The sequence below is a fragment of the Xyrauchen texanus genome, chromosome 44 (genome assembly GCF_025860055.1).
Source record: "Xyrauchen texanus isolate HMW12.3.18 chromosome 44, RBS_HiC_50CHRs, whole genome shotgun sequence".
NCBI classification, from domain to species: domain Eukaryota; kingdom Metazoa; phylum Chordata; class Actinopteri; order Cypriniformes; family Catostomidae; genus Xyrauchen; species Xyrauchen texanus.
This window is the reverse complement of record NC_068319.1, coordinates 5,746,027-5,768,348: the sequence shown is the minus strand read 5'-3', so window position 1 is coordinate 5,768,348 and position 22,322 is coordinate 5,746,027. Positions and strand designations below refer to the sequence as shown.

Here is a 22,322-nt window from a genome sequence, read left to right as displayed (position 1 = left end):
CGAATGAAACGATTTTGCATGTTCGAGTCGCGCCATTCGCTTCATATGTATGTACTCATGCCGCGCGAAACGCTCGCTTCACGTTGTATGTGAACGCACCATTATGAATATTTTAATGAAACGTCTTTTGAAGATTTTTTAAATAATTTAATTTAATTTGGTAAAATATTCTATGATTTTGGGGCATAATTCTTAAAAGGAGCTTCTCCTGATTCCTTATATTTTTCATTAGAGTATAATAAAAAAAAATCTGATTTCAATACCTTAAACTATGATAATGGACGTGGTTGTTTTAAAGTGGCATTGGAGCAGACGGGTGGCTTGTATTAAGAGGGGAAGGTCTGGGGTGGTGTGGTGTGGACGACAAACTCGCTGCAAGTTCTCAAGGAATCATTTCTATTTCACACTCCACTTGGCTGCTGATTTGAGATTGTGTGTTAGCATAACAAAGCTGCAGAGCCTGTGAACTTGAGGGACCTTTTGACCCCGCGGCTCTGGCGGTGAATAGGCTTTGGCTCTGCCAATAGAACCCCTCCCTGCCTCTCCTGTTCGTGGCTAAATTGTTAATCAGGGTAATTTAATATAGTTTTCAATATGCCTCATCTCTCTTTGGGAACGCATTCACAGCTTCCCCTCTCCGCACTAACCGAAAAACACCCCGTTCTTTCATACGGGCCCCAGACGGGCAGCTGCAGTCTGGCCCTCTCTCTGAGCTCAAGTGAGCTGGTATCATGGATTGCTGCGGTGAAGTGGGGAGAGAGTTAAGGTGAACGTGAATGTGGAAACCTCTTAGTGTTGTCTGACTCTCAGAATGGGTGAGAGACTCTTGTGGGGTTAGAAACTGTAGCAGGACAATAGTCTGTCTCCAAACTGCTCCACACAAAACCAGACAGTCTGTCACACACGATCCCCTGAGTTGTGACCATCAGTGCGACTTTAATGCTCTCTGGATGAGTTAGAGTAGGTCTCAATTTTGTGGGAAAATGGGACAGGTGTCTTAGTTTTGGTTGTGTTAAAGGGATAGTTCACCCCAAAAATGCTCACTCCTGTGTTGGTCCAAACACATATGGTTTCCTTCTTGTTAGGCAGCCTCAGTCACCATTCGCTTCCATTGAGTTGACAAAAAGATGCAATAAAAGTGAATGGTGACTGAGGCTTACATTCTCCCTAATATCTCCTTTATGTTCCACAGAAGAAAGGAAGTCATACAGGTTTAAACTATCCAAATTCTCTTTAATAGGCTCAATTTAAAAAAAGAAATTGTTTTCTTAGACTAGTGGAGAATCTTGTAGTAAAAACATCAAGCTAATAAAGATTATTGCCAAAAACCCTATAAATCTTTATTTTTCTTAAATTGTAAATGTGTTTATTAAAGTTGAAGCATGTAAATTCTGTGCCACTTGTTTTTCCAAGCAAAACTGGCCAGAAAATGTTTTTTATGAATTTGTAAACAGACCCCTCCCCCAAGCTGCTATTGGTTGGACAAATAGATAGTCCCGCCCAAAACTCATGCCATTGGCACAGCCAAGGTTGGCCTGTTGGGCTGGTCAGGATACATTTAAAATGACCGAATAAATATAAAATATAAATATACAAAAATAACTTTTATATTTAGTATCACATTGTTTTTATAATTCCAAACATATTGTATTTATATATGGTTTAATCCAGTGTACTGCATATCAAAGAAGTATAAGTTGGACCATTGATCTGAATTCATATTTAGGGCATGGACAACATGCGTCGTACAGGTAACGTCAGGTAACATTTAGACAGTTGATGTGGTTTGATCTTTCTGTTACAGTCTTTTCACCATGTACATTAACTTTCATGAAATAAACACCCATTTTAGGACTTTTCCTAGAACAGTGCTACTGTTCTGTCCACTGCTAGAGCTGCAAACTAATTACTGGAAGTGCATCGTTAACTTCTGCTGGTTATTTGTGTAATGTTGGTTTATTTAGAGTAAGTAGAGGCTGAGCTTTTGTGAGCAGACAAGTTGGTTCTCTCTAGCTTCAGTACAGGCTGTGGAGTAGATTGTGAATCAAGCTACTTCATCTCACCAGCAACTTGTCTAACAAGGACCCCCCTGAGAGAATGAGAGGAGGCTGTTAACATGAGGGCAAGTGTCCATTTACAACATCACTACTTCTGACCAGATACTGGAGTAAGTGGACCTCTCTCAACTTATGGATATTGATGCTGCTTTATAATTTATAATGGTGCATTAATAATGTCAAAGTACTCTCTATATTAACTTTAAGCTGGCATAATTATGTGTAAAATAGACTTGAAATTTCAATGACAAGTTCTTTCTGATTTTAATTTGCATTAATGTGTACAACACACAATTATTTAAATTATAAGGAGAATTTAGAGGTGAACCTAACCCTAATGATACATAAAGATAAATAAAGAGTTCCTTGAACTTTGTCTTAAAAATCCATAAAATTAAGATTTTAAGACTATTAACTCAAACAATGAAGTACGGAACTGAGGTTGTGGGTAATACCCATAAATGGTAAATGGTCTGCACATATATAGCGCCTTTTTAACCTTAGCGGTATTCAATGCGCTTTACACTGTGACTCATTCACCCATTCACGCTCACACTCATACTCATACACCAATGGCGGCAGAGCTGCCATGCAAGGCGCTAGCCTGCCATTGGGAGCAACTTGGGGTTTAGTGTCTTGCCCAAGTACACTTCGGCATGTGGAGTCATGTGGGCAGGGAACGAAGTTCTCCAGAAGGCCAATCTGCCCCTGATTGGCCCCAATGTCCGTCAGCCCACCAGGAAAATGCCCAGTATGCTAGATTACCAATCCAGCCCTGGTTGCAGGCAAAAAGTCACATTCATGACATGTTGCTACGAGAGTGTGTTGCCGCCAGCCTCTGACTAGCAATAGCAAGTAGCTAATACTGGTTCATGGCTGTGACGTAAATAAAGGCTACTGGCCATTAAAAGGACAAAGACTTCGACATGTCCCATGACAACATCCTGTTTCAAAAAGAAATATGTCAACCCAGGAAATACATTTGCGCTCATCAAACCATTTCATGGGGTCTTTAGACCTGGTCAGATGGCCGTAACCAATGTTTGAATTACTGGCTTAGTTTCACTCACTTATGTAACATATCATGTGTACTTAAGTATAATGGAGGAGAATTACTTTTAAATATGCACATGATAAGACTATGTTCATATTCTCCATTCATGCAAACTGACATGCCCTGATGGTCTGTATATCACACACACACAAAGTGGCCATAAAAAAAGAAACTTGAACATATTTTAATCAGATTTCAATGTTTATTTACATTTTAAAAATGTAAGCCCATGTAAACATTAAGATTGATATATATATATATATATATATACTGTCTATGTTTTGTATTTTTATATATTAGATTTTATTCGATATCTTTCTATTATATTTTACCCCTTGAATTGGAACTATCAGGACATAGGTGCTCACAAATATAAGGTGTTGGAGTTGTGAGCTCTGACTGGCGTTTCACCATCGTTGATACGAAAGGATCCGGATCAGATTGTTTCATTCATTTAGATCATCTTCCATTCTTCTGCCACCCCTAGAAATACAAAAATAGAAACACACTTTAAATGAGAGGCACAAACATTTTCAGAGTCAAAGTAAAACATTTTAGCTCTCAGCTATTTTACGTATCAACTTGTTTTAGGTGTTTTTCCTAAAGTTCCTCAGAAAAATACAAATAGACACAAATGAGACAGTAAGAGTATACAGCCATACAATTAATGTGGACAGCAAAGATCAGGTCATTTGGTCTTTGGTCATTTTATGAGAAGAATTTATTTTGAAATCTCATTGATTTCTTTTTGATTGCAGACTTTTGGTATCTTGGCAAATCTGAGCATAGTTTGAAATATTGTTGAGATCTCTTCTGAAACTCTCGAGGAGACTCACGTGAGATTTAATGAGCTCCCTGTAATTAATGAACACATTGTGATGAGCTCGAGAGGAAGTTTTGAGAAGGATGTACTGCCACCCACTTCCATACAAGACAAATATGTGCCAGGCAGATCAGTAGAGATTCTCATTTTCTAGCACCATTTCTTGACATCTTTTCTCGACTTCTTTGTCCGGTTGGCCTTCGGCTATGGAGAATTTTCTGCCATTTTATGAGACGTTGGAATGAGAAGCGGAAATACTCATTTATAAGTGAAATTAAACCATCATTGGTCATGACAGGGGAAAGCGATTACTTTTAATTCTCACTATAGCCTTAATGAATATAATAATGTATAACAGGAGTGTGACCAGGGTCAATCTGCAACAAATAAAAAAAACCTGCAAGCATTTTCAATTCAAGGAGAGTCTGTTTTATTAAATCCCTCTGGATTGCAACACAGACAAATGCACTGATTTAATGCAGCCAACATGAAAACTCATTACAGGTTTAAATGCTATTTTTAAAGTCATGAATCTCAGAGTGTCTGCTTACAGAGTCAATCTTCTTAACACATTGAAGTTCCACACACCTAACCACTATCAGTTTTAAATTGTGAGCAAGATGCAAGCCACATAAATGTGTGTGCGTGATGCCACACATATCTTTAACATTGTAAATGTGAATAGTTATCTCAAATTGTAAAAATAAATTGTTTAATCAACATAAGCTTGATTTTTTTTATCCTTACTAGTTTGAGTACTACTAACTCACAATTATCAAGTACAAAATTGCAGCTTTGTGGAATACCCATAAGCCCTTGCGCTTGAATACATTTGTATGTGTTTACCTGATTTTAGTATAATAAAATCACTTCCTAACCTTATCTGTGTAAAGTTATATTCAATATTATACATTTATTGCCATGATGACATAATGCACAGGCTAAAACTCTGTGAGCATTTTTTTTAGCACATGCAAAACATGTTAAAGTGTATAATGTGAAGACTTATGGCTATAATTTTGAAACAGTAAGATTTCAATGTTGTTTGGACTGGAAGCATTCACATCCACCGTAAGTGTCTGTAACTTTTTCTACTGTAACTAAATGAACAAAATGTGTATAATTGTAGTTGTACTAAAATTAGAAATGGTCCCTCACAAAGTGAGAAAACAATAATTGGTTTTGTTTAATATCGATTTGCCTTTCATTTCTTTTATTTTGTTGTTTAGTGTTTTATTTCTCTGTTTTGGTTCTAAACCCTTTATTTGCATCTGGATATTTCTTCTACACAACCCTCTGTGGTTGTAAGGATAATTTAATGTATAAATTATTCTTATGCTAATTAAGGTACAGTTTCCCAAGGTTAGTATCACAGATGGCGACAAAACCTCACACGTATCTCATCTATCTGTCAAACTCTTGAACAAAGCCTGTAAGAACTGAGCAATAAGATTTGCATTCTTTTGTCCATTTTGATCCAGCATATCACAGAAAACACTGGTATAGTGTAACACCACCCCTATGTCACACACACACACACACACACACACACACACACACACAGCCTTTCTTTTCTTTGTTGCTTATGACATTTTCGCTGTCTGAATACTCTGAACAGCAGTCAAAACTATGGCAGGCCTTGCCAGCTTTAGGAAGTGATGTCATAATTATTGTTTATCTCACTTATGCCAAAGACCAGCAGTGAGGTCATGAAAACATGAAGTTTTGAATCATTAATAATGTAATGCAAACATATTAACCACTAAAATCATGGTAATATTATGTGATATTTTATACGATAAATTATTAAATGCTGATGAATAAAATCACAGAGTGTGAGTAAATGATGACAACGTTTTCTTTTTAGGTGAACTGTCTCTTTAATTGCTCTTGTGGCAGATGCTACAGTAGTTACTCTCTTCGCACTTTGCACATTAGTGAAATGTATCCCTGCAGAAAAGACATGTTTTCAAGCCAATGTGCAAGAGTAGATACATTTGAGTGCTCAGAAAATTCCCAAATTTTAAAACGAACAAAAGACCTCAATTTTCAGCACATACATACTCATTAAACAGATGTATGGATAGAAGCCACATTGTGACTTAAAGAGGGATTTTATGACTGCCGTGTCTTACTATTATGTAAAATTAGGTGGGTGAGGGTACAGGAAGATGAAAGGGTTTCAAGGAAAATTATCTTTGAGCAAACTCAGCCACTGTCTAATTATAGTTACATGCTTTCTTCATGGGAGGGCTACTGAGAGTGCTCTCTCTCTCTCTCTCTCTCTCTCTCTCTCTCTCTCTCTCTCTCTCTCTCTCTCTCTCCTTGCCTCCGATTCCTAATTGGTCAAGATGAAATGCTGTGCTAAATCTGTGCCAGAGTTTGGCATCTGATGTTGAGATTCATTCATATAGAAGCATGAAACTATAATTCTCAGAATAAGTGGACAAACATACAGAGGTGACACTATTAAAGAGTTTGTTTACCCAAAAATGACCATTCTGTCATAATTTACTCACCCTCATGTTATTCGAAACTTGTATGACTTTTATTTTGCATGGAACTCAAAATAAGTTTTAAAAAACTGCAAAAATCTTCAATACAATGAAAGTAGATTGCAACCAATGGCTGTCAAGATCCAAAAAAAGCACAAAAATGTAGTCAATCCAACTTATGTGCTTTTTAAAGTCGATTTTTAAAGTCTTCTCTAGCTATTTGATTTTATGAGAGGAACAGTTGGACATTTAAATAATTATTCACAAAAACCTTGAAAATCTTTGAAAGCCTAAAGAGAAAATAGCTGCCCGAGGGGCGTTTCCAAGATGGCCGCTGAGTGAACTGACTTGCCTTAAAGTCTTAAACTAACTTCACCTCAGCGAATTGGCAACATCATGTGAGAATTTATGATCAAATGTACCTGAAATCCTAATTTTAATCGATGTAATGTTATGCTATCCTGAAGGAGAACTATCTTGCTATCTTGAGAGCATTGCTAACATGCTAACACATGAACATGTGCACAATGTAGACAATGATCCGGTAAAACAAGAGAATCTCCCCCCCCGATATCATTGCTTAGTTGTTTGTTTTTTTCTAATGTGGACCAGATGTTTTACAGAGGTTTTTAATTGTAGTATATTCTTGAATTCACCATCATTACTTTTGCACCAGTTTAGCTGAAGGGTTTCTGAAATGAAAAACGGACATTTCTAGTTCAGTGGTAAATATGGCATTGAAATGTCATGTTACTTATCTTTGAATTTAAAAAGGGGGATAATTCGGATGTTATTTGTTTTGACCACAGTGAATGTAGTAATGTGAAAAACTATGATATCTCATACTTTCATATGTTGAATGTGTTGAAGATGACATTCTGATACGGAGGTAAAGTTGATTGTTTTTAATTGTCTTTTGTTACATATGAGTTCATTCTTTTCTACACTCTATTCAGTAGATGACATTGTGGCAAAACTAAACAAACATATATAAACAATGACTGAATATAGGAACTATTGCAGCTGACACCTGCCCTTGGTCACAAATACTCTTTACATCACAATTCTCACTCTCTTCTAAAATTCCTTCTCTAAATGAACATTATGCAGTAATGATAATAATAATAAGATTTCAAAATAACATTAAAACATTTGAACTTAACTGGAGTTTAGAAACATTAAAACCAATACTGACGGTATAAGGGTAATGCACATATATAAGAGTTTACATAAAGGCCATCAAATTTTTATCATTTTACATGTTATTAAAAAAACAAGTAGTGAAAGTTTGTTTTTAATCAAATGTGCTCAACCCGTGCTTAGATATTTAAAGCACATACCAGTCTGCTAAGCTTCCGAGTTTCTTGTACCGTTTCGCATTTCCTTTCCACCAAATAAAACAGATCCTTTATGCTTTGCATGACTCCAACAAGAACTGAATACCAATCGAGTAGAATTCAATAAGAATCAAGATATTACAAGTATTACCACAATTAACTTTGCTTGAAAAAACACAAAGACGTCACCGTGTCTTCTTCTCTCATCCAACTCCTTGACGACATACATACACAGCACCCCTCAGTGGGCTGAGTTGTAACTGCGAGATTTGGTGAGAGATCCAGAGGGAATGTATGGGATAATTCAGCATTGCCCACGGCAGGAAAATGCAGAAAGGAAAATTTATTTCTGATATTCGAGGAGTATTTTTGATAGTCGACTAGCTGGTGCAGAACGAGTTCTTGAATAGCCGATTACTTGTGCGCATGCCTGATTTACGCCTCTCTTGCGCGCTAATACAGTGTTGTAATCCATCTAAAACGCTCTCTATTGCCTGTTCTTTGGAAAAAAATGACATGCATTGCCCTATTTTATGGTTTTACTATTGTCACCATTTTATAATGGTGACAATAAGCGAAGATGGGCCATGGATTACAGTGATTTTACAACGGTTAAGGGGGTTTAGAGGGTCCACCTCATGTTATTCCATAGAACAATGTAGATTGGCTTATTATTTTAATGAATTCTATTTTTTGGAAACGTATGGATATTGGCTACAGTTGGATCGGTTTCTTGAATTGATTTTCTTGTCATCCTCCCCTGTTGATAACCCCCCTTCTCTTGAACAAGAGCCTTTGCGTGAGATTTTGACGTGAAGATGTCATGACAAGCTTGGCCTTTCTCTCTTTCCTGCGGCTTGTGCGGCCCACAGCCAAAATGCTTTGTGGTGCAGGACTGTTTGAATGCCCTGTTCCTCTCTCCCTCTCCACCCGGCTTTACCCCTCTGGTTCTCATCCGCTTCCGAAGCTCTTAACAGTCCAAGCCGAGAGCTCGTAAACCCCCAGAACACTCTAATGAGAGACTGGGGTACAATGCTGGCATTGTTTGGTACCTCAGCCAAGAACAATGGATGTTTACCCAATCAGTTGTCTGACCCAAACTCTACCGTTGATTACTGTTGGGTCTCCTGATTAACTCTGCTCCTCGCCCTAGCACAATGGGCCCTTTGACTGCGCCACCATGAGCCCCCTCCAATTTGTCCTCCCCTCCTTCATTGTCCTCTCCATCACCACTCTTAACACAGAACTCCAGCATGGGACCCGAGTGAGAGCAGCATCTTTCAAAGTGCTGAAATATCCATGCTTAATCGGCACTCAATACAGCAGAAACAAATGGAAAATATATTTGACTAGCATGTCGGATTGCCAAATTAGTTTGATGTTTTCCATCTTAAACACCCAAAATACTGTATGAAAATCAGACTTTACAACAACTGTAACGACAACATTTATTAACTTATTATTATTTTTTTTATTTATTGTTTTATTTGACAAGCTGGTGTCATCCATGCAATGAGATCTGTCTTATTCCATAAATAAATAATTAATAAAAAGGTTTTCGTACATCTTCCTCACTTCAAACATAACTGCCATCATTAAGTTTGACTAGGAAATTTTATAGAGAAAATACAAAAGAAATCGTAATATTGTATTGCAACACATGCTTTTAGAACATACTGGTGGATGCGACAACTCATAAAAAAAAAAAGCTCCTCTGAACAAGATTTTTTGGCCAATCAATGGACTGACACATTTTTAAGACATGGAATTTCTTAATTATATATTTTTCAAATATAAGATCGGCCAGAGAGGCATTAATAAAGGAGAAAACGAAAAATATTCGACCAGCATTCTGGGTAGCCAGATTAGTTTGATATTTTCTGCCTAAAACGGCCAAAATAGTGTATATGAAAATAATTGTATTAATCATTTACACTTTATATATACTGTATATATATAATTATTGTAAGTACTGGTATTATCATTGGTACTGGTATTATGCCTTGACTTTGTGACAACTGTAATGGCAACCTTTTTTTATGACTAGTTGTAGGTCCTGGTATCATCTATGCTTTGAGATCTGTGTCTTTTCCCATTTTTTAACAGGTTTTCTCACACTTTCCCCACTTTGCCTTTGTTAAGTTTGGCTAGACGACTTACATTGCTTGTTTAGAACATATTGGTGGATATTGCACACATTGCTCCCAAAACAAGATTTTTTTTGGGTCAAATTGTACGTCAGTTCTTGCATAGGCAAATTTTTAAGCTAACGTTTTAAGGAACTTCTTACTGCTTATTTTTTGATTGAAAACCAGCCAAAACTTTGTCCAACCACCCAAGTGTATTTTATTCTGCAAAACTCAACCAGGCCGATAACCTGCCAGCATGGATTCTAACTTACGTATTTACATCCCAAAAACTGATTTTACAACTAAATGTTGGCCTTCAAGACATGACATGCTTTTATAACAGCTTTTGCACATACTGTTCAGCAGTTTAACTTGTAGTGTAAAAAAGGTTTTATCTGACTTTGGAGTGAAAATGCTTCATAGTTTAACTTTATTTGTGTTAATGTGTTTAAAAGCTGAAAACGGCTTTTCCTATCACACTTGGATTTGTGTGTATGTGTTTGCACGTCACAATACTTCATTTCAGTATGTTGCAGAGAATATACCAACACTATGATAAATATGCATTGATATGCTCAACGGTCATATTTTCCCTGATAATATAATGTAGACTCAACAGAAAATTCTACATACAGTGTATATTCCCAGTTCAACTAAAGTTCCCAGTTCAAAAAGCAGCTATATCTATACACAGATAGTCTTGTGCGAAGCTAAATAAATCACATAAGGTTTTAAGACAATCACATGCCTTATTCATATGATTATACAGGCATACAACTCAGACATGTAAGATCGTCTGAGTAGAAGAACATATTGAATGTATGCAATCAGACAAAGTACATAGAGCCTACTATGTGACGTGTGCACCAGTTTAATGCATCACAGCACTGAAATCAGTCTTAAATGTGTCATTTAAATCAAATGCAGATGAGTTTCGCTCTACTAGAACACATAGTTTATGTTCACTTGTATTCATGCACTCATATATTAGCAATGATTTGCATGCAAACTTTCACACAACACATTTCAGATGTAAATCTTTGGGTAAGATCCGTCTAAAGTAATCCTGGTATTGTACAGCATGTAAAAGTAGGCCCATATGAGCACCAGTTTAACGTGCTGGCACACAGAAACCCTCCCCAACATATCCGTGCTCATGGAACTAAACTTTGTGCAAACTAAAGATCATAATGCATCCATTATATAACGTTTGGCATCTTGGGAAAACAGAACTGTTGGGCAAGAACTACATTTAAAACACTACCAATGCTTCCTACACAAAGCAATAAAAAGAAAAATTATTTTTCTGAAGTTTACTGTATATTAGGATCTCATGTCAACTGCCTGTGTACACTTTCTCCATTAGACCTGTATCAAAATTATGCAATTTATTTTAGAAATTGACCTTAAAAGTCTATGTAACTCTCTATGTTAAAATGAGTTTGAGAATTAACCTTTTTAATAACAAGCCTGGTCTATGTGACAGAACATTGTCTCTTGAAATAACCTGGAGAGCTACACTGAGACTCTGCACGACCTGCATTATTGCAACAGCATGCACATACACACGCTGCATGCCTTGAGCATCCATGTCTGCAGTCAGTCGGCCCATCTGCCCAGCAGAGCTGCTCTGAATCCTGGGTGCAATATTCAGATGAAGCCCTCACAGATTAATAAATCATTAAGAGTGTGCTGGCTGTAACGGTCCCATTCACACGCTCTCCGGACAGTATATGTCTGCCGTGAGCTTGGCATTAGACATGCAAGAATGTTAATGTGGACACGCATTATAAGAGGCTTGAGAGGCGTCTGTCTGCACGCTGGCCCTGTGAGCATCTCGCCATATTGTGTCTGAGAAAGAAGCCCCGCTCGTCTGGACTAGAAGACCCACTTTGTGTCAGCACGCAGCTTTATGTGCCAAAGGAAAGAATAGATGTGCCGATAAACAAATAGAACATGTAGCCTGAACAATAATGTATGAATAAATGTTGCAATTTCTTAATGAAATCTCTCTTTTTTTACTGTTTGAAATCAAATCTTAGTTTCATCAGTACAGAATATTTTTAATGTGGGTAATAATATGTAGTTTAAATATATATATATAATTTTTTAACATATTAATAAATATTTAAAATGTATTTCTTATATTTATTTTTTAGATTATACTTATTCAGTTATTCATTCAAAATGTAAATTTATGAATTCCAAACTTACTTTCCCAGTATTTTATTTTATTTTTATGATTTTTAGGAGCGGTTTATTCAAAATAGCCAAAGACCAGGTGTTATTTGCCTTTAATTTTGGAGAATTCATTCTTTTTTTTTCTTCTGGTCATTATTGCTTTTACGTGACACTCATCAATCTTAAAAAAACTGAAAAAAATCTATATTTTCTAAATGGAAAAAAAAGCTACAGCATGGCTTCAGGTTCACAATGTACATAGTCGTTGTATGTTTTTGTTTTGTTCTTTTAAAGAAGAATAAAATATTGTTCCCACAAAGAAAGATAATTTAATAAGTTTAGTTTTTATTCTAAATTTTTCTTATTTTAGTGTAAAATCAATAATGCATTATTAAGGCACAGGAAGAGACACCTGTTTCTGTCTTTTTCTTGTCCATTCACATCATTGAGTCTCCTGCTTAAGCCAGTACTTTAGTACACAGTCAGGGGGGATGATTGCGTCACAAAGGGAAGTACCAAGTCCATACCCCTATTTTGGCTATGCAATTTGCATACATTTGCATGATTTTATTATGCACAAACCTTTTGTTCCCTGGGAGGGAACACCAGAGAAAATATGGAGCTCCTGCAAATGCATGCACCCCTACTCAAAAACAAAAACTAAAAAAATACACATTTACCCTTAGACACAATATTTGCACAGCAGTGCACATTTATCAACACTTAAAATAGCTGTTGTAAAATTATGAATGTGTTTATTGTGCTCGTTGTTGTTTTTATCTTGTAATTTTTATGCTGTTAAAATTTGTACTCTATCATTTTGACTATTTAGATGCACAGAAACATTTGTTTTCATCATCATGTGGACCTTCCATTGACTTTTATTGTTTTTATACAGAGCAAATAATATGTTCTATCCCCTATACCATAATCTTTACAAAACCTTTGTAGATTTTCATTAAGATATTATGTGGAATACATTTTCATTCTTTAAATTTTTATTCCAATCTACCTTTTCATTAACAAATATTGTTCTATAAATATAACGGCTGTGTGCAATTATAAAGTACTTCAGTCTAATTCTACCGTCTTGATTTGAAGAAATAGGTCAGGGGTTTAACATTGCCTTTGGCCTGGTTTTCTAAACCACCCACCCACACACACACACACACACATGTACAAACTGCTTGCTGGGTCTTATGGCTCAATAAACATGTCCTTGGACCAGAGTAATTCTTGTAATGCAACATGCTCGTGATTCTATTAACAAGCGTAAGACATAAGTGCTGGCACCCTTTCAAACACATCATTGCATTAACACAGCAACATACAGTTATTAGCATGTAATAATTATCTTTACAGCCCACAAGATCGTGTCACTCACTGCTGTACCCACACAACCACAAACATACTCTTTACACCAAGATTATTATTTTTGTTTATTTTTTTGTACAATTTGTTAGCCTCATTTCTTAGCATTAGACATTTGCATACATATGATTAAATGTTGAGCGAATGCATACAGTACATGTAGACAGTGTTGGGGAGTAACAGAATACATGTAATGGGATTACGTATTTAAAATACAAAATATATGTAACTATATACCACTACAGTTACAGTGGAAATAATTAGTAATTAGAATACAGTTACATTCAAAAAGTATTTTGATTACTGATGAGATTACTTTGCATTTTATTGTCATTTTTTCATTTAATATTTAGTCCTTTCAGATGGAAAACATTTATACATATAAATGATGCAATCCAAAGTGCATCTGAACAGCGGTGAAACACTTCCTTATGATGTGTTACATTCATACAAGCAGACAGAGAAGTTTGGAGCAGGAGAAATAGAAATAAACCTTGTGTAAATTGCAGCTTTACGCTAAGCTAAAATGCTATTTCTATCCATTATACATGCACGTTACCAGTCACGATCATATTTTTTATCAAGAAAATTAACATTTGATCATAATTTCATTTTTTTAGTAAGACCTTTGATATTAGGGCGAAAATCATATTCTTGATGATCATTTTTGTATTGTTTGCCTGTATAAATATCTAAAAATCCTTAAAACAAGATCAATTTGATTCATCTTGTTTTAGAAGCAACACTGCATGAGATATTTCGGTTTTTCAGAGAATGTATTTTTAACATGTGTATTTTGTCTTACTGTACTGGCAGAGTTTTTAATAGTCAAAACAAGTGAAAAAAATCTACCAGTGCTGAAGAAGTAATCCAAAGTATTTAGATTACATTACTAACCATGAGTAATCTAACGGAATACATTACAAATTACACTTTACAGCATGTATTCAGTAATCTGTTGGGGAAAACATTTCAAAAGTAACCAACCCAATCCTGCATGTGCATGGTTAGGAATGGCCATCAGTGGACGTTCACGTGTGTTTTTCTGCCCCCTGGCTCTCCACTCACCTCGTGTTGCATCAGACTCAGAGCCTGCACTGCGTTTACTTCCTCCTGAGGGCGAGTGACTACTCGAGCTGCATCTAACACACATAGAAAGACAGAGATTTCACATTACACAAAGAATATGTGCAGCTATACCAAAAGACGGATTACTGGGTCCACTCTTTGAGATGCAGTACATAGTGTATAGTTACATTTCTATATTTAAGGCAATAGCAATCACATTGAGTAAAATACCCTGTATGTTCTTTTATTATCATATTTCTTTACAGGTCTAGCACTCTGTGCGTTAACTTTACCAAGCGCACCCATATACAACCATGATGGTAAGTTCAGTTTTATTGCTAGTTATAGTTACATAACATGGCAGCCCATTCCGTAAAATAGCTTTGTTTATTTTAAATACAGTAAAATAAGTAACACTAATGGCTCCTTAGTTTAAAATAATAAGAGTCAGGGTTACAAACATACTAACCACGTGCAACCTTGTAGCTGACATGAAATAACATGTTAAGCAGGCATGCTGCAATCCATCTAAAAGTATTTTAAACATTATTTTGCTTTTTTTGAGCTCATATTAAATCTATGGAATATTTGTACCTTATTTAGAGCATTTAAAAAGAACTATTGAATGCAAAAAAACTAAATAAAACAAACAAAATGCTAAATAAATGGTGAATTGTGACCTACGGTATATCAACTTTCCTATTTATATAATTTTAACCAAGAATACTGATATTGAAAGGTCCATGGACAAGTTATGCATCAGTTATCTATTTACTGTACATTCACAAAACATTAGTAATGCTAATGTTATAACATTTAATGTACGGTATGACCTATAGTCTAAAATAAGAAATATAGGCCACTAATGTGTTATTGCATAAGAAATGTTAATGCTAAATGGAATGTGTAAATGTGTAAAACATAGACTAAAGTATTAATATCACCTATTATGGCATGAATATCTTAAATGTTACTTAATAATTAACTGCATCTGCCATCTGTAATTCTGCTATTTATAATGTATACATACCATCAACGTCATATTCTAAAAGTAATCAAACTTCTTATTGGTGTTACTGTACTAAGTAATTAAGGGCATGTTTTGAAAAAAATCTGCAAAGTGAAACCTTCATAAAACTAAAGATAAACTGTGCTGATATGTTATGTTATGTTCTCAAAACAAATGTTTGTGAGTTTGTGATCTCATGAATCAGAGAGATTTGTCAAACGTCATGAGCTGATTCATTTTTATTCACTGTAAGCTTCACAATAATAATGCATAATTCTTCTATGAGTTTTTAAGTGGTTTATGCATGTAACGTCGAATGAAAACACAAGATCCTGAATGTTCATCAAACCTGAGTCTCCTGAGAATCTCCAGGCAGTGTGATTAGCACCAATCATACGCTGGAGCTCAGGGTGCTAAACCAATGAAAAATGGTGCTAATTAGAAAATTGGTATTCATGGTAAAAGGCAGCCATTGTGCCGTGACATATGCAAAGCACGCGATGTGTATGTGTGTGTGTGTGTGTGTGTGTGTGTGTGTGTGTGTGTGTGTGCCAGCAGACATTTTGGGATTGCCCTCTCAGTCTCCACTGCCAAAGCCATAAGATGGTGGCAAATAGGAAGCATTGCTTCTACGGTGGACAATGACGTTTTTGGAGATGCCCATGTACCACTGACATTGAATCAAAAGGGTCGGATGTAATGTGATTAACCATATTTTAATCGGTTCTTGTCAATCAACAAGCACGTAAATCCGGGTTTTTAATAGTTTCCCAAAGACAGTTAAATTCCTTTATTTTGTAATGATTTATTTACTGAAGAACTCTAAAATGTTTCCCAATATAGAAATAAGCCTTTATACGTTAGTTTGTCATTCTTTTCATTACAGACCTATTTGCCGTATATGCCGTAGGGATTAGAAAGTCGCAGATTTAATTCTACCACAATTGTCATATTTTGGAATCACTCTGTTTGCACACAAAAGCCACTCCTTGTTCCTCTCCATTAAAATCCCAGAGTCTCTCAGCAAATTAACAGTCTCATTGTATTAATGAGTCTACTCAACGTTTATTATGTACAAAGTCATTGGCAGATTGCACTAGCAGCTGTTGTTAACTGCGGTCGGAGAGATTTGGAAAGATGATTTCTTGTAAAACTGAGAGGAAAATACTAATAACAGATATTAATATTGGATATCTTGAGGAAATTGTCCCACTACATTTCTAGCCCAGTCATACAGTATATAAAAGTGTAATTTCCTGTGCAGTTATTGTAACTATTAATGTAAATGTTCATATCTTTTCAGTTTTGATTACAGATTATATTGATGCTACAAGGCAACTTAAATTGCTCTGAGAGGGACTAAAGTATTGTATCAGTGTAATGAACACAGTACTCTGTGAATAAAGCGCAGTAACACAAGGTGATTCTCATTACACTTATTGCAGCTATAGGCACACTGGCACCTTTAGCTCATATGGAGTCAGCTCGCCTCATCATCTCCATGGAAACTCCAATCAGCACAAGAGCTCATCACACATGTCAGATTTGCTATAAGTGGGTGGGCACATCTCATAACTATAAAAATGTGTGTGAATTTTCTCATATCACTAAATGTTTTACAGTATCTTTATTTAGCTCAGGTGTTGGAATGGTAGGTGGCTAACAAGGTGGCATAATATCAGTGATTGCTTTTGCGTGAACATACATCAAACTCATTCATTATTGCTTGTATGGTGAATTGGGGCTATTTATGGTGACCGAAGGCCTTCGCAGTGGGTCAGTGAGATGTCTGGCGGGTAGCAAGCAAAGTAATTAATATGAGATTTCCACTGAATAAGTGATGTATTTTGTTTCATTTTAATATCAGTAATGCAGGTCATTATATGTCCTCCCCATCCTAATGGTAAAAAATTACCATACACTCAAAAACATAGCTCTTTGGCTGAACTTGATTCAGTCGTGGACAGTGGTTCCACATGTTTGAGATGAGTTTTCTTAACTTAAAACACCCAAAACCCCAACATAACAGAAACCCTTTTAAATTGCAACATAACAAAACATTAAACACAAACAAGTATCCCCCTTTATATTAATCTTGCACATAAAACACATAAAATAACATAATTTTAACATTTACTCTCCCTATCGTGTCCCGTGCAAAGCATGCTGGGAAATGGTAATCCCCTGCCCAGTTCCGTCAATGCTACTAAAAGTAATCATGTAGTGCCAACTCAAATGAATTAAGTAAACTTCAGTTTTACACATTTAAATGGATAGAACGCAATGAAATCAAGTTCAAGAATTGTGTTGCTTTAGTTCATTTTAATTAAGTAAATTGAACAAATGGTTGACTTATCCTTTTTTTGAGTGGATCATAGTTTCTACTTAATTACTATATAGCCTACAGTTATTGTTTTTACTTTAAAATAATACTACGTTAATATGTTTTAGTCATTTTATTTAATGTCCCTTTTTAATGCAAAGTTAACTCTTCTTCTGTTGTTGTGCATGGTTACTATTGTTACCAGCTATGGATATTTTTGCATAGGACAATAAAAAAAAAACTATTCAATGTGATCTTTGGGACATATTTTTAATGCACTGTCTGTGAAATCAGCAAATTTGTATACATACAATTTCATCTAAAGATAACATCTATTTTTGAAAGAATTTGTTTTTTTTTTTTTTATTTGTTTTTTGTTTTGAGTCTTGTTTGACTTTCTATATTGCTCATGTTTTTTAACCCGAGCCCTCTCTGTTCGACCCCAGCTTGTCCGGGGTGACCTGTTTCACCTCTCACACCCTTGGTCCCGAAGGAATCAAAGTTCAGTGTTTAGCACGTGCTTCACGGTGAAATTCAAGTTCATTCTGACCATCAAAACTGATTCAATAATCATTATTAAAGGGGGGTTGTCTGGGGGCCATGGCCACCCCTGCACCCCCTCCCCCAGATATATATATATATATATATATATATTTTCTCTCTGAATTTGAATTATATAATTGCCTGTATGTCTGCATAGCCGCATAGTTTCCTCCAAAATACAGTTTAATAAATAAAGATTCTAAAAGCCTCTTATTCCGTTTGAAGCAGATCCCATTTTCATTTATTATAAGAAACAACAATACAATAGGCTAACTGTGGCCTTTAAGTAGGCCTTCAGTGGAAACATTGGTACAGTTTTGTAATACAGCTATAGACCTAACCTGTGTAGCCAGCTGTTTAATTAAGTGTGAATCTGGGAGAGAAAGAAAGACTCTAAATCAGATGTCCGGACTTGGGGCCTCGCTGTCGTACAAGTCGTCGATTGTTTACGAGTCGCCCGTGAATTCGTTCCTTGATTTCTAACTACAGCATCCCGTTACACATTCCCGTCACACACACGCTCTCCAGCATCATCCATTCACGCCGTTCCACCCTGCACAGAGATGCAGATGAGCGGGGTGCACTTGGACCCCCCCGCAATGGACTGTCTGTCATATTCTGCCCCAGACAAGACATTACCCACTTGCCCTCGAGCGTGGGAATGGGGGTCCACAGGCGTTCACATCATCTCCCCCACGTGCGCTCGACCGCATCAATTAAGGATGAGTTTGTGTGCCAATCCATTCCCATTCCTTCCACCGTCTCATTATGTCCCAGTTATTGCATTTGAGGAGCTTGAATGAGTCCACTGAACAGAGTCAACGATACTTCACGCGAGCACGTGGGTTCACAACAAACTTAAGCCTTTGTCTTGATGATTGTTTATTAAGAGTAGTTTTTTTGTATGCATCCTTTATTCCAAACGCTTTACAGCGCGTGCACGATAAACAAATCACACTGAAGCTTGTGCATGTGCAATTTAACCTTTATAGCATATATATGTAGCCTATCATTAATAAACATGTGAAACCTGCTGTATATGTTTAATGATCCACGTTGCTGATGCTGATTGAAGCGGTTCTTACTTTCGGTTATCTAGCTTTATGACGACCAGCACACTCATACAGCTAGATAACCAAAGATAACAACGCACCTCCAACATGATGTGTCACAACATAACAAGTGCACCCCCCCACCCCCACCCCCATTTGCCCCAATTACTCCAAGTCACCAGATACGAGTAATTAATGTTATGCAAAAATAGAAACTTCCTCGCGGCGATATGTTCTTCATCACTTCATCAGCTCCTGTAAAAAATTAGGTCAATCCAATGCAGTTTTGCTCCCGTGCGTAATTTTAGAAGTTCCTAATTGAAGCACCGCCACAAATGATGAACGTAAATCTAAAAGACAAGACAAGACGTCCATCCATCCGTCCATCCATCCGTCCACTGCTATGGAGCAGTGATGCTTTTATTTCAGTCGGAGATTGGCTTGGTTGGATTTACAGTGCAGTACGCATGAAATCCTGCGTATCCAGACAAGAGAATAAACGTGAACGCAGCAACAAAAAAAAAAACAAACAAAAAAAAAGCATAAAGAAACGCAAGGGATAAAGAAAGCGTTGGGAACAGAGCAACATCGGCGTAGTAGCTAAACACAGACCTGCTTGGTTTTTGTATCTTAAATGTGCCTATCTTTGTTATTTCATGCGTAAAAGATGCGCAGGTTTGATCCAGAGGCATATTGGTCCTCTTGCTCAGCACTATGTGCAGTTGAACATCCTTATGACGTCCTGAATGGCATACTGCTCGTGACGTACTCACGGATGACAGAATTGACGCACTCAGTCGGGATAAAGTCTGTCCCCAAAATGCGTACGAACATCATGAGGTCAGAGGCCTCGGGGTCGCGGGAATTGAAATGCTCATGATTGGAGACGCGCACGGACACGCGCACCTTCTGCAATGTGGCGTTATAGACTCTCTATTTTACCCCACTTTTGTAATAGTGTCCGTTCGTTTTTACAGTGAAGTTCTTACTATGGTTTATACAAGATGATAGTGTCTTTGCAGAGGTAAAATGGGACGCTACATGGATGCATTTTAATTATGAACTCTAAATAATAATTATGAGTAGAGTTCAGAAGATACTTCGTGACCTATTGCAATGTAAACAGGCCTGCCTGCACTTCAAGACTCCAATATGAACACGTAACCTAAAGGGGCTAAACTTAAGTACTTTCACCCTTTAATTGCCTTAACCTAGTTTGATTCGTTTTTATCTCAACTCTCCCCCCTCAAATTGTAAATATGATATAACACACAGCAAATGAGAAAACATTCTCACTGGAGAGTTTCAGCATGCAAATTAGTAATGCAAATCTCTAAATATATGCACTTCATTATTTCTAAAAATAGCCATGTGCATTTTTCCCTGGTTATCTTTGCACATTCGACACATATACACACATAAAGGATACATAGGTTATATAAATGTTTTCCATTTCTACGATATTCTATAAAAAAAAATACAAAAGCCTGAAATATTTCCCTATAATCGTAAATATGAACATAAAATGAGCTGAATAAAGACGTACATTAGAGTATAAAGTGTACTCCTTAGAACAAAGGTTCACTTTATTTTTCCAAACTCAAAATGATCCTGTAGGTTAATCTAATAGACAACTTGTTCTTTAAATAACTGAAATCTTTTAGCAGATTTGAGTAGTTTTACAGCAAAATAATATTATTTATACGTGGAATCTTTTGTGGTCGCCCTGAAGCAATTAACCACTTAGGGTGTTCAGTATGACGTCACGCTGAGACGGCAATTAACACTTACTTATCCGTCATCATGTCCTGTACAATCTATGCAAGCCGATGATTTATAGGCCAAGTGCATTAATACAAAGATTTTTCGATATCACCATTATGCTACAACAATGTTTGATAACGAGAATTAATTAGGTTAATGTATCTTGCCTATTAATTCATAAACACTACTATTCCATTATGTTTGGAAATTATTGCATATTTTGCGTTTTTGATTTACTGGCAATTTTACTTATTTTTATGGTAAGGACGCCCGTTCAATTAGGGCCAAACTGTGGCCAAACATCTTAATTTCCCCGTTATACGTACAATAACACTGAAACTATATATTTCATGTTGCATTATATGACAACATTGCAAACATAGAGTACTTACATGGCCCTTGGAATCTCAGTGGCATTATAAGTACTGTAGGTCGCCAGACATCTCTATGTGAAATGGATATACGAGCTTCCGCGATTAAAAATCAAATCCACGACATTTCTGCTAAATATGCACGTGACATCGTGGTTTAAAATTGTTTTATTCCATCCACTGGATGATGAGGTGAATAGGAGAGGAACTTCACCATCACTGTGATGCCTGCGCTCGAGAGCAAATGGAAAGTGCAGCGCGAGCACTGCAAGTTTGGGTGGGTTTTGGGGAGAGGGGGGCATGGCAAATTCACGATCCACCCCTTACCTCTGCATTAGACGTGAAATGAAATTGATATTGCACTCAGTTGGCCAAACTTGCATAATTTCCCCTTTAGGACTTAGTTTTTCTGCAAATGAGCTCTTCATGGTACCAAATGGCGTTATGATGTTACCAGGTGCTACAAAGTGAGACACCTGAAAGCAATGTGTGAGGGGGGAATTTCTTGTGTTTAAAATGCATTTCGTTTGCCATCATGTATGTATATCCACGCCATAACCCACTTCTCTTTGACGCTTGCCTTACTGTTATTTTCCATAATACGACTAAAATAATCAATTTCCAATGAACGGAGAGTGACTGTTTTCTTCCATGAATTTATCATTATTTTGCTTTATTATTGTCATTTGATGCAGGCATGGAGGGGGGTCACGTTCAATGACGTGGTCTTGTTTGTTACGTGCAG

At 36.5% G+C, this 22,322-nt stretch overlaps 1 long non-coding RNA gene across 1 annotated transcript; it reads right to left on the bottom strand.

The window, feature by feature from the left end:
- Positions 1-3,306: 3,306 nt before the first annotated feature.
- LOC127637065 (uncharacterized) lies at positions 3,307-21,831 on the bottom strand. The gene is made up of 3 exons (XR_007969664.1): positions 21,599-21,831; positions 14,516-14,589; positions 3,307-3,594 (listed from the first exon to the last, which is right to left on the bottom strand). It is a non-coding gene; the product is annotated as an uncharacterized LOC127637065 (long non-coding RNA).
- Positions 21,832-22,322: the final 491 nt, after the last annotated feature.